Source organism: Cetorhinus maximus, chromosome 5 (assembly GCF_964194155.1).
Source record: "Cetorhinus maximus chromosome 5, sCetMax3.hap1.1, whole genome shotgun sequence".
NCBI classification, from domain to species: Eukaryota; Metazoa; Chordata; class Chondrichthyes; order Lamniformes; family Cetorhinidae; genus Cetorhinus; species Cetorhinus maximus.
Window position 1 is genome coordinate 99,090,073 of NC_135883.1, and position 16,544 is coordinate 99,106,616.

General features: G+C 42.4%; 1 pseudogene; it reads right to left on the reverse strand.

The window, feature by feature from the left end:
• Positions 1-4,774: 4,774 nt before the first annotated feature.
• Positions 4,775-16,544, reverse strand: part of LOC144681126 (amine sulfotransferase-like) — a 68,767-nt pseudogene continuing 56,997 nt past the window's right edge.

Consider the following 16,544-nt stretch of genomic DNA (forward strand, 5'->3'; position numbering starts at 1 on the left):
GTAAACCAGATTAATAGATTCTGAATAGCTGAGTTTTTGAAGGGCTAATAGAATATGGAAAAGTAAAATGGGCTGCAATATTGGTAAACAATTGTATGGAACCATATTGGGAAACATTTATCATGGTGTTCAACGCCATGTAGGAAAATATATTCTGCAGAAAGGGAAGAATAAACTAAACACTCGTGGAGCTCCATGGATGAATAAAGAGATAAGGGAACAACTGAGTATTAGGAACGCGGAACGGCAACCATCATCGAATTGCTGCTCCACCTGAACATTTCCCCAACTCAAATCTGCTCGGCATTTCAGACTGGGTCTTCCAAGCTCGGCTTTCCCAGAAATGTGGAGTGTAGCGCCCTGTGGAGAGCTCTGTTGCAGCAGAATAGAGACAGGAGGAAGACAGGATATGCTCCCTTTATACAGCACTAGCAACAATATGATAAATTTAAACCTCCAGTCTGAATGTTGGCTAGGTGAATTAGTGGAGTGGTAGGGGGGATAGATGGGTGAAATAAGTGGGTTGGGTGGGAGGCTGGATGAGGTAAGTGGATAGGGCGGGTGAGATGGGTCAGTGGGTATGTGGGTAGGTGCCAGGTGAGTGAGGTGGCAGGTGGGCGAGGTGACAAATGGGTGAGGTGACAAGTGGGTGAGGTGATGGGTAGGTTATTTCGTAGATGGGTGAGGTGTTAGGTGGGTCCAGAGGTAAGTGGGTAGGGTGGTAGGTGGGTGAGGTGGTAGGTAGATGAAATAATTGAGTAGTTGGGTAGGGTGCACGAGGTGGCAGGTGGGTAAGATGGTGGGTGGGTGAGGTGGTAGGTGTGTAGGGTGACAATTAGGCAGAGTGGTAGGTGGGTAGGTGGGTCGGGTTGGTTCTGGATTGATATATTTGCGGGGTCAGTTGGGTGTCAGGGAGGTAGTCGTGGCGGGGGGTGTGGGCGCATGGGGATAGTTGAGGTGTCAAGAGAGTAGTTAGAGGTAAAGGAGGGAATCTGGCAGTTGGCATGTGATATGGGTCAGTTGCAGAGTTAGCCAGGAGTTTGACTACATTTTTCTACCTGAAATTTCCTGGGTAACTATTCAGGTTGGTATATTGGATTGGTCGAAGTCTTCGATGCTAACTCAGAGCTAGAGACATCCACGGAAAGCCTTGGGGAGCAGGGGAGTTTCCCTTTAGAAGTTCAAACTCCCTGGGCAATTCCCAAGGAGGTCAGTGCATCAGGAGTGTCACAGGGTCCTGACCTTCGGTTCACATCTTCAGTTGTACATCTGGTCTCCAACCAGATCCAGATCCGGAGACCGGGAGATTTGGTCCGGCATATTTTAGAGAAAAGGAAAAGATTTTCCTCTTCTCTGTGAAATAAAGCACTTTAAACACTCTTCTTTTTAGTGTTTGTTGGTTAAGTTTTCAATTTGATTACTGGGCAATTGGTAGAATTGAAATTCAGGTAGTTTCTACAAGTTTTAAACCAGGCAAAAAAATTGATAATCTACCAACATGTCCCTCTATCTGAAAATAATCACACAACTCAAACCTGAATACAAGCTTGCTGCATTCCTTATATTTCTATGTGGACGTTAAAAACTTTACTCAATTAACATATTTTAGATGCACTTCATATTAACCGGAGCTTTTTTATATTTTTGCCAGCTCTGGATCTGATTAATGACGTGAAATTGATTTGATTTGTACTTATATTTTCATTGTAGGTTCAATTGCTTTCCCCCAAGAATGTTGAAGAATCAAAAATTCATCTACTATAGTCACAAGGGCAATCGATTCATCGATACATTGCATTCGCTAGAATATTTAGAACAACTCCAAGATGTTGAAATAAGAGACAGTGATGTTTTTGCAGTAACATTCCCAAAATCTGGTAAGAAAATATATAGTTAAACATGAGATAAGTCAGAAATCATTGTGCTTGCTGTTAACTTAATATTACCCTAAATGAGATGGCCAAGAGTGGAGACTGACTGTCCAAGGAATGAGAAGCCAACCTTCCACTAAGTGACATAGAGCCAAATTGTTTGGGCAACCAAGGTCAAGAGATAGAGCATGCTCAAATGTTGCTGATGTTGCACTTGTGCAGCACACAATTTACTGAGTGAGCTGAATGCACGAGAATTGCAATTCCATTGTCAACTTAACAATGTGGTTGACTCTTAGATGCCCTCTGAACAAGGATGGGCAATAAATGCTGGCCTAGGCAGCGATGCCTACATCCCATGAATAGGTTAAAAAAAGTGCTTCAATTTTCCATGTTATTTAGCCCAGCCTATAAAATGGCTGCTAAATGCAGATATGTTCTGTCCTTTCAGTAAGTAGTTTTTGTTTTAAGTAGAATTGATTAAATTTTGAGTACTGTTACCAAAATTGTCCTTTATGGATGAGTATTTTTTTTGGAGGCAGAAGAAAAGAACAAACAAAAGAATATTAGAAAGCTAGCAGAGATACTATGCCCACACTTGCACTTATTCATAAGAACATAAGAACTAAGAGCAGGAGTAGGCAATTCAGCCCCTCGAACCTGCCCCGACATTCATTACGATCATGGCTGATCTCATTTTGGCCTCAACTCCAGTTTCCAACCCTCTCCCTATAACCTTTCAACCCATTACTAATAAAAAACCTGTCTATCTCCTCCTTAAATTTATTCAGCGTCCCGGCATCCACTGCACTCTGAGATAGTGAATTCCACAGATTCATGACCCTTTGAGAAAAGTAATTCCTCCTCATCTCTGATTTAAATCTACCACCCTTAGCCTAAAACTATGGCCACTTGTTCTAGAATGCCCCAGAAGGGGAAACATCCACTCCACGTCTACTTTGTCTTTCCCCTTTAGCATCTTATATACCTCAATTAGATCTCCTCTCATCCTTCTAAACTCTAGCGAGTATAGGCCTAAACTGCTCAATCTCTCCTCATAAGACAAGCCCCGCATCTCTGGAATCAATCTAGTGAACCTCCTCTGAGCCACCTCCAGTGCAACTACATCCTTCCTCAAGTAAGGCGACCAAAACTGTGCACAGTACTCCAAATGCGGTCTCACCAATGCCTTGTACAGTTGCAACAACACTCTCCTATTTTTATACTCTATTCCTTTAGCAATAAATGCCAAAATTCCATTTGCCTTCCTGATTACCTGCTGTACCTGCATACTAGCTTTCAGCGATTCATGCACGAGGACACCCTGATCCCTCTGCACTGAAGCATTCTGAAGTTTCTCTCCATTTAAATAAGTCGCCTTTTTATTCTTCCAACCAAAATGGATAACCTCACACTTATCCACGTTAAACTCCATCTGCCAAATTTTGGCCCATTCACCTAACATGTCCATATCCATTTGTAAATTTCTTATTTCTTCATTGCAACTTACTTTCCCACCTATTTTGGTGTCATCTGCAAACTTATTTATAGTATTTTCTATCCCTGAATCCAAGTAATTAATATAGGTTGTAAATGGTTGGGGCCCAAGGACCGAACTCTGTGGCACCCCACTAGTTATAGCTTGCCATCCAGAAAAAGACCCATTTATCCCGACTCTCAGCTTTCTGTTGGTTAGCCAATCCTCTATCCAAGCTAACATATTACCCTTAACTCCATGTGATCTTATCTTGTGTATTAATCTTTTGTGCGGCACCTTATCAAAGGCCTTCTGGAAATCCAGATATACTACATCTACAGGATCCCTATTACCCACTTTGGTTGTCACATCTTCAAAGAACTGTAGCAAATTAGTCAAACACGATTTACTCTTCATAAAACCATTGCTGACTCTGATGGATTGTATTTTGACTTTCCAAATGCCCCATTACTACTTCCTTAATAATGGATTCCAACAATTTCCCAATGACAGACATTAAACTAATTGGTCAATAGTTTCCTACTTTCTGCCTGTGAGTATGACAATGCAGAGTTGTAGTCTTAAGGCATCATTGAGAACACACTGATTTTGCCTTTGTCATTCAAAAACAAATTGAATGATGGAAGCATTTGCCCATGTGCTCAAAATGGTGCCATGAGCTTGACATGTGTCTAATATAAATTTCTGAAGATTAATTAATTGTTTATCACAGCTTTCTTCCCCCAGTTACAATGGTCAATAATCATAGGTATCCCTTGCCCAGGAGGATGTAAATGCTGTAATTTTTATGGTCATACCAACAGTTAAAGAGCAACAGTGCACTCCTGGAGTTAGAAAGTGGAACTGCATGTGATAAAAAAAAGATTCCTCTCAGTGCTAGGATTTCTTAATCATTTATTTTTCAATAAATGTGCTTACAATTTTGCTCCATTTTAAGCACATAAGAAATCTTGCCCCATAGCTGTCATATGTTAATCAATAACCATCAGCTATATAATAAAACAGACCACTTAAATTTTGTTTGAACACATATTTGAATCTGTATCCACATTGGGTTACAGTCTGTTAAATGCTCTAAATTCAAATACTGCACATGCATACAGCAATATATAAACAAGTATACTGCTATTTAGAATGTATGAAGTATTGTTTTTAATTGTGAAGACTTTTGGAAAATTTATGGTGATAATGATTTTCCACTCATGCAGACAGTACATAGAATTTATTATCTAATGCTGAAAGCTTCCAATTCAGTTATACCCCCAAATGTAATGTTCTGTAAGTATCCCAATTTATAACATCTTAAATCTTCTTATCGCTACAGATAATAAGCGCTCTACATATGCCTTTTTCGCCTATTTCTAGAATTTCAATCTCTGTGACATGTAGGTAATCTGAGTTCTAGTTATTTGCTATCCCAGATGAATTTCAGTGGCACATCCTTCATTCTTTCTTCAAGTATTCTGTCAAACATGTCTGATTAAGCCACAGTCAAATGATTTTTCCAGTCTCCAATTATTCCTGAAATTGAAAGTAAGAGGAATAAATTTTTGCAAAGTTAGATTGGAATCGAATGGGGGAAAATAGTTAAAAGGATTTTATCTAATACAGATTTGTGAGGCATCTGATTTGTTGCCTGTTTTGTATGAAGTGTTGATCTAGAATTGCAGCTTGACCCTTTCTGCTGAGGTAATTAACTATTTCACAGCGCTTCTGAAATTTAACCTGCAGTAAAGGCAATAACTCACATCAACTTGGAGCAGATAGGTATAAGGAAAATGGACTGAGATTTATAATTAAGCCTAGCACTGTATTGTGATATCTAATTTTGTTTGGACTTGACTCATTCTACATAGTCTAAGTCAATTACTCATGGCTTTGTCAAAGGTATCAAATACTGAACATGACAAGACACAGTTTGATGCCCACAAATAGGCCAACCGCTACCAACAAAGGAAGTTCTGATGGTGCAGCAATGGGAACAGCAGATAGGCATTGAGCAGAAATGGAGGGAAAATATACCTCTACCAGGGCTGGCCCCACAACTTACAAAGCTCAGGACCAATATCACTGTTACTCTGTGAGCAACTATTAAAATTGTTCATGCAATGATGTGTGTTAATAAATTGAACCTATTCAAAAATTATTGTTTGTTCACTAACAAGTATCTAACAATAGGCTTTTTGCTCTGGTATCATAACATCCTGGTTGTGTAAGAAGGTACAGGTATCTCGGATTTGACCAAATCTAGGCTGTAATTTGACTGAATTTAATGTACCAGGATGCCTCGAGAGGCTGAGGGCTGGGTTTCTGTACAACCTCTGTAAAAAGGGATTACTGTGGTTTCAAGCTATTCTTTATAATCTACATGCAGTTGCTTCAGTGATCTAGGTTTTTGAGCTGAGTGAGCAACTGTCATTGTCTGTGGCAAGCTGCAAAATCAATCTAATAATTACTATACAATGGTTTCTGACTAGAATAATCAAAGATTATGTTCGGAACATCAGCATCCCTGATAAAGAAGCAGGCTTTAAGAGCTCTGCAAAGAAATCTTCAACTACTGCAACATCTGCAGAGATTGCTTAAGAGGTCTCAAGGCCCACTTGCCACAGTTAAGAAGAGCTACCAGTGATTGAAGGGGGGGTGAGGGGTTGGCATCCATGGGTGGTGGGCTGCCAAGTTTTGGGGTATAAAGATAGTATTCTAAGGACACTCAGGACACTGCAGTGAATCAGACAATTTGATCAGTTACATAGAAAGAAGAACCTACTCGTCACGACCAAACAGATTACTCGCTGATATTATTATGTAGTATGTATGCTGATGTACGTTTGAAATATTATTGACGCTCATGCTTGTTTGTAACTATTATCAATTTTAAGTAAAGAGACAGTTGCCCTGAAATCTTGTGTCCTGAGTTGTCTGTTCCACCATGGGTCTGAACCCTAAGTACTTTTAGACTGAGGTGTAAGTAGTGGAGCATCTTACAATTGTATAGAAAAGAACAATATAGGTGGATTTTAGCACATTTATAAACTGAGAATTTGGAAGTCAATCAATTCTTCATATTTGTTACTCCTGGAATTTGGTAATTTAATGGAATGTTGGAAAGTAGTCATTTTTCAAACAGTTTATTATATTTACAAGATGAACCCTAATGAATGCATACATGTGTGATGGGATTGGGTGATGAGAGTGCTCAGATTGGTTCTTAGATCAAATAGTGTTATGTAAAGCCCTTTATTTCAATTTCTTTAAATAATCAGCTTCACTTCAATAAGAAGATGTGTGGAATATTTCATATAGGTTTTTTAAACAACTAGTGATCTGAATAGAACATTATGCAGATTCAACCTTAGTGCAAGGTTACACAGATATACAAGAAAGGATTTTGTACCTTTTCAAATAAATGCCCCTTCAGGGATTTTATTTGGCAATTCTTGATAGTTGGCCATTGGATTCACTTTCATGCTCTTGAAGGTACATTGTTCGACCACAGTGTCAAGTTTATCATCATCCAACCGCCTGCCAAGGAAGTCGCATATTTTTTGTATTGCTGTTTTTAGATCCTGTAGCATATAAGTGTAGTAAAAAGTTACTGACTCTTTACATTGAAAGATAAGGGTCTAGAAATTCAAACAGGGGACAAAAAGAAAAATCCCTTCACCTGAATAATGAGGCCCAAGTCGTCCCTGATATTGGGCCCTGCACCTCATTTCCATTGAGCCATCAAGCTGCAGAGAATAACAGGCAACCTGCCAGTGAAGTGGGATGTAAGATTGGGCCATTGTGTGCTAGAATCACCTGTCAGCTAAGTGAAGAAGGGGTGGGTGGCAATTGCCCAGGATGGGGGAATGACATGGTCGGAAAGGGAAGGGAGTGACTGGGTCATAAGGTAATGGTAACCAGGCAGAGGAAATGGGGACTGGGGAGGAGGCCCTCAAACATGTATTAGGCTGCTTAGTTTCAATGCAAAGTCACTAATGTCTTTTTCAGGCATGGAAATTGCATTTATTGATCATGTGGGCCATGTATTTCTAGCTCAGTGTGAAAATGTGCTTCCTGCAACTTTCCCCTGCCCCTCCTCATATTGGAGGTTGTTTAACCTCCATAGAATGGGATGCTGCATAACTGAATTTCTAAGCAAAGGGATGATGTCCTCAAATATGGCATTGAAACAATGCTTTCAGCTATATGTGGCTCCATCTATGCATGCAGCAATGGGGTCCTCAGGAACCTATGTCACCAGCACTAGTAGCTTTAGCCAAAGCTTGGATGGATGCAATTAAGGTTCTGGGTGCCATCATCTCCACAAGCTTGTGAGAAAGCATGCGTGAAGGCTTCAGTAATAGAACAACTACTAAGATTCCAGATTCAGGTAAGGCTGACTTTAATACAATGAGACAGATGCCTCCACAGTAAACTGGGCAAGTCTATTAATGGATAAAGCACCAGAAGATTAGTGGGACATGTTCAAAAAATAACTCAATGCGATATAAAACCAGTTTATACCCTTAAGAGTCAAGGACTCTACTTGTCAAAAGAAAAGATATGAACAATGAAAGGTAAGTAGGTGAGGTCATTATCAGTGCCCTAACAAAATCTTCTGAAGTTCTCTTGATTCAGGGATCATTTGCTTACATTGGAAAATTGTGCATGTCACTCCACTGTTTAATAAAGGAAAGAAGGGCATTTAGGGTATTAAGACCAATCAACCTAACATCTGCTGTTAGGAAATTACTAAAGTGTATAATTAATGATAGAGTGACATTTTTTTTCCAGCAAATCAGAGACAGCCAGCATGGATTCGTAAAGAGTAGGTCATGACTGATGAACCTGATTAAATTTTTTGAAGAGATGACTATAGTGAATAGGGTAATATCTATGGATGTGACTTATATGGATTTCCAGAAGCCTTTGATAAAGTCTATCATAAACTGCTAGGTAAATTTGAGCTTATGTAATTTAAAGGTCATTAGGTCAATGTTAGAACAAAGGGTAAGGAGGATGAGAAATTTCCGAAATTAGTTCAGGAGAACTTCCTTAGAATCATAGAACCATGGAAATTTTATGGCATAGAAAGGAGGCCACTTGGCCCATTGTATCTGTGCTGGCCAAGAAATGAGCCACCCAGCCAAATTAACATCCTGGGGGTTACCATTGGCTAGAAACTGAACTGGGCTAGCCATATAAATACCGTGGCTACAAGAACAGGTCAGAGGCTCGGAATCCGGGAACAAGTAACTCACCATCTGACTCCCCAAAGCCTGTCCACCACCTACAAGGCACATGTCAGGAGTGTGATGGAATACTCTCTACTTGACTAGATGAGTGCAGCTCCAACAACACTCAAGAAGCTCAACATCATCCAGGTCAAAGTAGCCCGTTTGATTGGCAACCCATCCACAAACATTCACTCCATCCACCACTGATGCACAGTGGCAGCAATGGGTACCATTTACAAGATGCACTGCAGGAATTCACCAAGCCTCCTTAGACAGCACCTTCCAAACCCACGACTGCTACCATCTAGAAGGACAAGGGCAGTAGATGCATGGGAACACCACCACCACCTGGAAGTTCCCCTCCAAGCCACTCACCATCCTGACTTGGAAATATATCATTCTTCCTTCAATGTTGCTGGGTCAAAATCCTGGAAGTCCCTCCCTAACAGCACTGTGGGTGTACCTACAACATATGGACTGCAGCGGTTCAAGAAGGCAGCTCACCACCCCCTTCTCAAGGGCAATTAGTAATGGGCAATAAATGCTAGCCTAGCCAGCAAAGCCCACATCCCGTGAAGGCATAAAAAAACCTCACTTTCCAGCATTTGGTCCGTAGCCTTGTAGCTTACAGCGCCTAAGGTGCATGTCCAGATATCTTTTAAATGAGCTGAGGGTTTCTGCCTCTACTACCCTTTCAGGCAGTGAGTTCCAGGCCCCCACAACCCTCTAGGTGAACAAATGTTTCCTCATATCACTTCTAGTCTTTCTAGCAATCACTTCAAATCCTTGACCTGTATGTTCTTGGTCCAACTAGGAAGGAGCCATTGCTGGACCTAGTACTAGAGAATAAGGTGGGCCAAAGGGAAAAAGTCTACATGGTGGAACACTTGAATTGACTGATCATCATACCATAAGGTTTAGATTAGTAATGGAGAAGAGCAAGGAACAATCAATTTGGATCTGAAGTAAAATATCTGAATTTGGAAAATCACTAACTTCACTGGGATAACAGGGAACCTAGCCAAGATAATAATGGGACCATAGACTGACAGGGAAAGCTACAAAGGGAAAATGGGTAATATTGAAGGAGGAGGTATTTTGGGCATGGGCTAGGTACATTTGTTATGATCCCAGCAGAGGTTACCCCTGGACAATCCTGATCCCAGAGTGGAACCTAGCTCGATAGAACCTAACTTTTACTTGGTTTCTTTAGGTACGTGGAGAGAAGCTACTGAACAAAGTCACAGGAATCAGCTGATGAACTTTTAGCAAAAGAATAAAACATTTATTCAACAAGAAAAGATGAACTACATTACAATATTCCTTCACCAACACTTATACCTTTACAGATATATACAGATTTGTAAGGATAACATAAGTTACAAAAGCTATCTTATATTTTAATGTTCACAATAAATACGCAGTCCATGTAAACAAATGGGCATCCTGTAGTCAGAAACACCACACTCTGAAACTAAGTGACAGATGCCACCTCAAACAGATGCTATGGATCTCTCCTCAACTCCCCCCAGACGCTCGTCACACCGTGAGCCAACCGGTCACACTGAATTCCCTCCTTCACACGAAGGCTTCTTATCTCCACTTTCCAAGAACTCGCTTTGAAATCTTCTCCCAATTCAATGCTTTCTCTCAGATGCCTTCCTCAAGGATTCACCTCTAGGGTTTCAAACTCTCCTTCTAATGTTCCTCTTCCCTGGGTCACCACATGCATTCAAGTTTTCTTCCACGCACTCTCTCTCACCGACTCAACCGTCAATAGAACCACTGCTTCACATGTCCATGACAAAGAGTTACAGACCTTCAGCCATCTCTTTGGACCTTCTTGCCTCTTGCAAGCTGTTCTCGCTTTAAATCAGCTTTCTGCAGCTTTTGTCTCCTTAAATCTGAAGCTTGGAGCCTTTCTCTCTGCTCCTCACTCTTAACTTCACTTAATAGGACCTTTTCCAGGTTCCTGTCCTTCCTTTCACTAGAATGTTTGTTTGGGGCATTCCCCTGTTCCACCCTCCTGGATATTTGGGTCTTTTACTTAGCTTGGGACTGGCCATCTGCCCCCTTCTAGGCTGCTTCTCTGACAGTTATCTTCCAAACCAGCTGAACTCCAACAGCTTCCATGACAAACTGCTGTTTCTAACTTTTCTGTGTGTATGTCTGTGGGAGGGACCTGTCTCTCTGGTCTCCTGTGGCTAGGCAACAGCCTAATTCTTTTACTCTTGTTTGTTTACCTTAGCTGCAACAGTCATAAGAAAAACTTCATTAGAAATGTAGGCATCTTTTTAAAGTGAAACTAAAACTCAATTTCACATTTTCTTAACACACAGATACAGGAATACAAATCAAACTTAAACTTTAAAACTCCAACTCATTCCTAACACCCACAAATACCAATATAACTTACTTAAAGTTTCTCTATTTCCTAACACATTCAAAAAAGAGTGCAAGCCAGGGCTCCTTGGATGAAGAGGGAGATGGAATATATGGCAAAACAAAAATAAGAGCGTATGATGCATATCAGGTGAATTCTTCAAGTGGGAACTCGGTCAAATACAAAAAATTGAGAGGGGAAGTGAAGGGAAATTAAGACAGGCAAAGAGAGAATATGAGAATAGAATGGCAGTTAACATAAAAGAGGAGCCCAAAATCCTCTACTGTAATTAGTAAGCTGGTAGGAAAAGGTGGAGTGGGGCCTATTAGACCAAAGAGGGTGATATTTATTTAGAGGCTCAGGAAAAGGCTACAATACTTACTTAGTATTTTGTATTGACGTTTACAAAGGAAGAGAATGCTGACAAAATATCAGTAAAAGTGGTGAAGCTAGAGGTAATGGATGGGGCGAAAATTGATAGGCAGGATATACTGGAAAGGCTGGCTGTGTTTAGGGTGGATAGGTTGCTTGATCTGGATGGCTTTCATGCTAAGTCACTCATGGAACTTCAGCTGGAGATAACGTAAATGATTGCAATAATCTTCTAATCTTTCCTAGATATGGGACAGGTGCCAGAGCATTGGAGGCAAATGTGATACCCTTGTTCAAGGAAGTGTGAAACGACATTCCATATAACTAGAGACCACTCAGTTTAACATCAATAGTGGGTCAGGTTTCAGAAATAATAATCAAGGAAAGAATTAACAGGCAGCTAGAGATGTTTAAATTAATTAAGGAACACCAGCACGGATTTGTAAAAGGCAGATCATGTTTTACTGATCTCATTCATTTTTTTGATGAAGTAACAGAAGATTGATGAAGGGAATGTGTTGACTGTTATCTGTATGGATTTTAAGAAAGTGTTTAACAAAGTACCACATCAAAAGCTGGTTGAAAAAATTGTAGCCCATGATATAGGAGGGTCAGTGTGAGCTTGGATAAGAAATTGGTTTAAGGACAGAAAACAGTGAGTGGTGGTAAATGGTTGTTTTTCAGACTGGAAAAGGATGATACTGCAACAGGACATAGATAGGCTAGCAAAATGGGAAGACAAGTGACAGATGGAATTTAACACTGGTGATGCATTTTGGCAGGAGTGTAAGAGAGAAGCAATACAGACTTCATGATTCATCAGCAAAGTATATGGGGTCTTGTGCTTCATAGTAGAGATACTGAGTGCAACAGCATGGAAGTTATGCTGAACCTTTATAAAGCTCTGGTTTAGCCATAACAGGAGCATTGCATCTAATTCAGCTCATCACACTTTAGGAAGGATGCGTGAAGGTCCTTGAGAAGATGCAGAGAAAATTTACCAAAATGGATTCAGGGATGAAGAATTTTAGCTACAAAGATAATTCTGGGGGAGGCGATGGCGTAGTGGTATTGCTAGTAATCCAGGGTAATGCTCTAGGGTCTCGCATTCGAATCCTACCATGGCAGGTGGTGGAATTTGAATTGAATAAAAAATCTGGAATGAAAAGTTTGATGATGACCATGAAACCATTATTGTAAAAACCCATCTGGTTTACCTACATGTGACAATGTGGCTGACTCTGAAGTAGCCTAGCAAGCCACTCAGGTGTAACAAACCACTACAAAGTTAAGGAAAAGACCCAAAAATCCAGGGGAGTGGAACAGGGGAAAGTCCCAAGCAGACATTCTAGTCAAAGGAAGGATAGGAACATGAAAAAGGTTCTGTTAAAAGTGAGGGGCAGAGAGAAAGGCTCCAAGTTTCATATTTAAAGAGGAAAAGGCTGCTTTAAAGTGAGAACAGCTTGCAAGAGGCAAGAAGGTCTGTTACTCTTTGCTATGGGCATGTGAAGCAGTGGTACTGTTGACGGCTGAGTCAGTGAGAGAGAGTGCGTGAAAGTCATGTGGTGATGCAGGGAAGAAGAACATCAGAAAGAGAGTTGGAAACTCTTGAGGAAGGTATCTGAGAGAGACAAAGTCACATAAAAGGAACAAAACCAGACGGACCACCCCAGCATCGACCTAGGCACAAAAACAATGTCGACCTGCCCTGTGTGAACCTTGCAAATGGGGAGAGCTGTCTCACAGACTAGGCAAGCAACATCCTCACAGAATCATACATTACAGATAATTTCCCAGATACCACCATCACCATCCCTGGGTCTGCCCTGCTGGTGGGACAGAAAATATAGAAGAGGTGGAGGCGGCACTGTGGTATACATTCGGAAGGGAGTTGCCCTGGGAGTTCTCAACATCGACTCCGGACCCCATGAAGTTTCATGGCATCAGGTCAACATGGGCAAGGAAACCTCCTGCTGATTACCATGTACCACCCTCCTTCAGCTGATGAATCAGTGCTCCTCCATGTTGAACATCACTCGGAGGAAGCACTAAGGGTGCAGAATTGTTTTTCTTATTCATTCATGGGATGTGGGCTTCACTGGCTGGGCCAGCATTTATTGCCATTCCCTTGTTGCCCTTGAGAAGGTCGTGGTGAGCTGCCTTCTTGAAAAGCTGCAGTCCATGTGGTGTAGGTACACCCACAATGTTGTAAGGAAGGGAGTTCCAGGATTTTGACCCAGCAACAGTGAAGGAACGGTGATATGTTTCCAATTCAGGATGGTGACTGACTTGGAGGGGAACTTCCAGGTGGTGGTGTTCCCATCTATCTGCTGCCCTTGCCCTTCTAGGTGGTAGTGGTCATGGGTTTGGAAGGTGCTGTCTAAGGAGCCTTGGTGAATTCCTGCAGCGTATCCTGTAGATGGTATACACTGCTGCTTCTGTGCATTGGTGGTGGAGGGAGTGAATGTTTGTGGATCTGGTGCCAATCAAACATCCTGGATGGTGTCCAGCTTCTTCAGTGTTGTAGGAACTGCACTCATCCAGACAAGTGGGGAGTATTCCATCACACTCCTGACTTGTGCCTTGTAGATGGTGGACAGGTTTTGGGAAGTCAGGAGAATGTACTCTGCGTGGGGGACTTCAATGTCCATTACCAAGGGTATCTCAGTTGCACCACTACTGAACAAGCTGGCTGAGTCCTAAATGACATAGCTGCTAGACTGGGTCTGTGGAAGGTGGTGAGGAAAGCAACAAGAGGGAAAAACATAAACAAAAACAGAAGTACCTGGAAAAACTCAGCAGGTCTGGCAGCATCGGCAGAGAAGAAAAGAGTTGATGTTTCGAGAACTGAGTAAAATTAGGAGAGGAGTGAAATATAAGCTGGTTTAAGATGGGGGGGTGGTGGTGGTGGGGGGGGTGGGGGGTGGTGGTGGGGGGAGAGAAGTTTCGGGGAGGAGGGGTGGTGGTTGTAGGGGCAAGCAAGCAGTGATGGGAGCAGATAATCAAAAGATGTCACAGACAAAGGAACAAAGAGGTGTTAAAGGTGGTGATATTATCTAAGAGAATGTGCTAATTAAGAATGGATGGCAGGACACTCAAGGTACAGCTCTAGTGGGGGTGGGGTGGAAAGACTGACAGGGCATTACAGGTATAGATTTAAAAATAATGGAAATAGGTGGGAAAAGAAAAATCTATATAAATTATTGGAAAAAACAAAAGGGAAGGGGAAGAAATGGAAAGAAAGGGGGTGGGGATGGAGGAGGGAGTTCAAGATCTAAAGTTGTTGAATTCAATATTCAGTCCAGAAGGCTGTAAAGTGCCTAGTTGGAAGATGAGGTGCTGTTCCTCCAGTTTGCGTTGGGCTTCACTGGAACAATGCAGCAAGCTAAGGACGGACATGTGGGCAAGAGAGCAGGGTGGAGTGTTAAAATGGCAAGTGACAGGGAGGTTTGGGTCTTTCTTGCAGACAGACCGCAGGTGTTCTGCAAAGCGGTCGCCCAGTTTACGTTTGGTCTCTCCAATGTAGAGGAGACCGCATTGGGAGCAATGAATGCAGTAGACTAAGTTAGGGGAAATGCAAGTGAAATGCTCCTTCACTTGAAAGGAGTGTTTGGGCGCTTGGACGGTGAGGAGAGAGGAAGTGAAGGGGCAGGTGTTACATCTTCTGCGTGGGCATGGGGTGGTGCCATAGATGGGGGTTGAGGAGTAGAGGGTGATGGAGGAGTGGACCAGGGTGTCCCGGAGGGAACGATCCCTATGGAATGCACGGTCGTTGACAGGGCCCTCAACCGTGTCCGGCCCATCTCCCGCGCATCCGCCCTCACGCCTTCTTCTCCCTCCTAGCAACATGATAGGGTCCCCCTTGTCCACACTTATCACCCCACCAGCCTCCGCATTCAAAGGATCATCCTCTGCCATTTCCGCCAACTCCAGCATGACGCCACCACCAAACACATCTTCCCTTCGCCCCCCCGGCGGCATTCCATAGGGATCGTTCCCTCCAGGACACCCTGATCCACTCCTCCATCACCCCCTACTCTTCAACCCCCACCTATGGCACCTCCCCATGCCCACGCAGAAGATGCAACACCTGCCCCTTCACTTCCTCTCTCCTCACCGTCCAAGGGCCCAAACATTCCTTTCAAGTGAAGCAGCATCTCACTTGCATTTCCCCTAACTTAGTCTACTGCATTCATTGCTCTCAATGTGGCCTCCTCTACATTGGAGAGACCAAACGTAAACTGGGCAACCGCTTTGCAGAACACCTGCGGTCTGTCCGCAAGAAAGACCCAAACCTCCCTGTCGCTTGCCATTTTAATACACCACCCTGCTCTCTTTCCCACATCTCTGTCCTTGGTTTGCTGCATTGTTCCAGTGAAGCCCAACGCAAACTGGAGGAACAGCACCTCATCTTCCGACTAGGCACTTTACAGCCTTCCGGACTGAATATTGAATTCAACAACTTTAGATCTTGAACTCCCTCCTCCATCCCCACCCCCTTTCCGTTTCTTCCCCTTCCCTTTTGTTTTTTCCAATAATTTATATAGATTTTTCTTTTCCCACCTATTTCCATTATTTTTAAATCTATACCTGTAATGCCCTGTCAGTCTTTCCACCCCACCCCCACTAGAGCTGTACCTTGAGTGTCCTGCCATCCATTCTTAATTAGCACATTCTCTTAGATAATATCACCACCTTTTACACGCCTTTGTTCCTTTGTCCGTGACATCTTTTGATTATCTGCTCCTATCACTGCTTGCTTGTCCACCTGCTGAGTTTTTCCAGGTAATGCTGTTTTTGTTTTGGATTTCCAGCATCCACAGTAGTTTTTTGTTTTTATCAGAGGGAAAAACATACTTGATCTCATCCTCATCAACCTGCCTGTCCGCGGATGCATCTGTCTATGACAGTATCGGTAGGAGTGACAACTGCACAGTCATTGGGAGACAAAGTCCCGCTTTCACATTGAGGATACCCTCCATCGTGTTGTGTGGTACTACCACTGTTCCAAATTGGACAGGTTTTGATAAAATCCAGCAACTCAAGACTGGGCATCCATGAGGTGCTGTGAGCCATCAGCAGCAACACAACTGTACTCCAACACAATCTGTAACTTCATGGCCTGGCATATCCCCCACTCTACCATTATCATCAAGCCAGATGATCCACCCTGGTTCAATGAAGAGTGCAGGCGG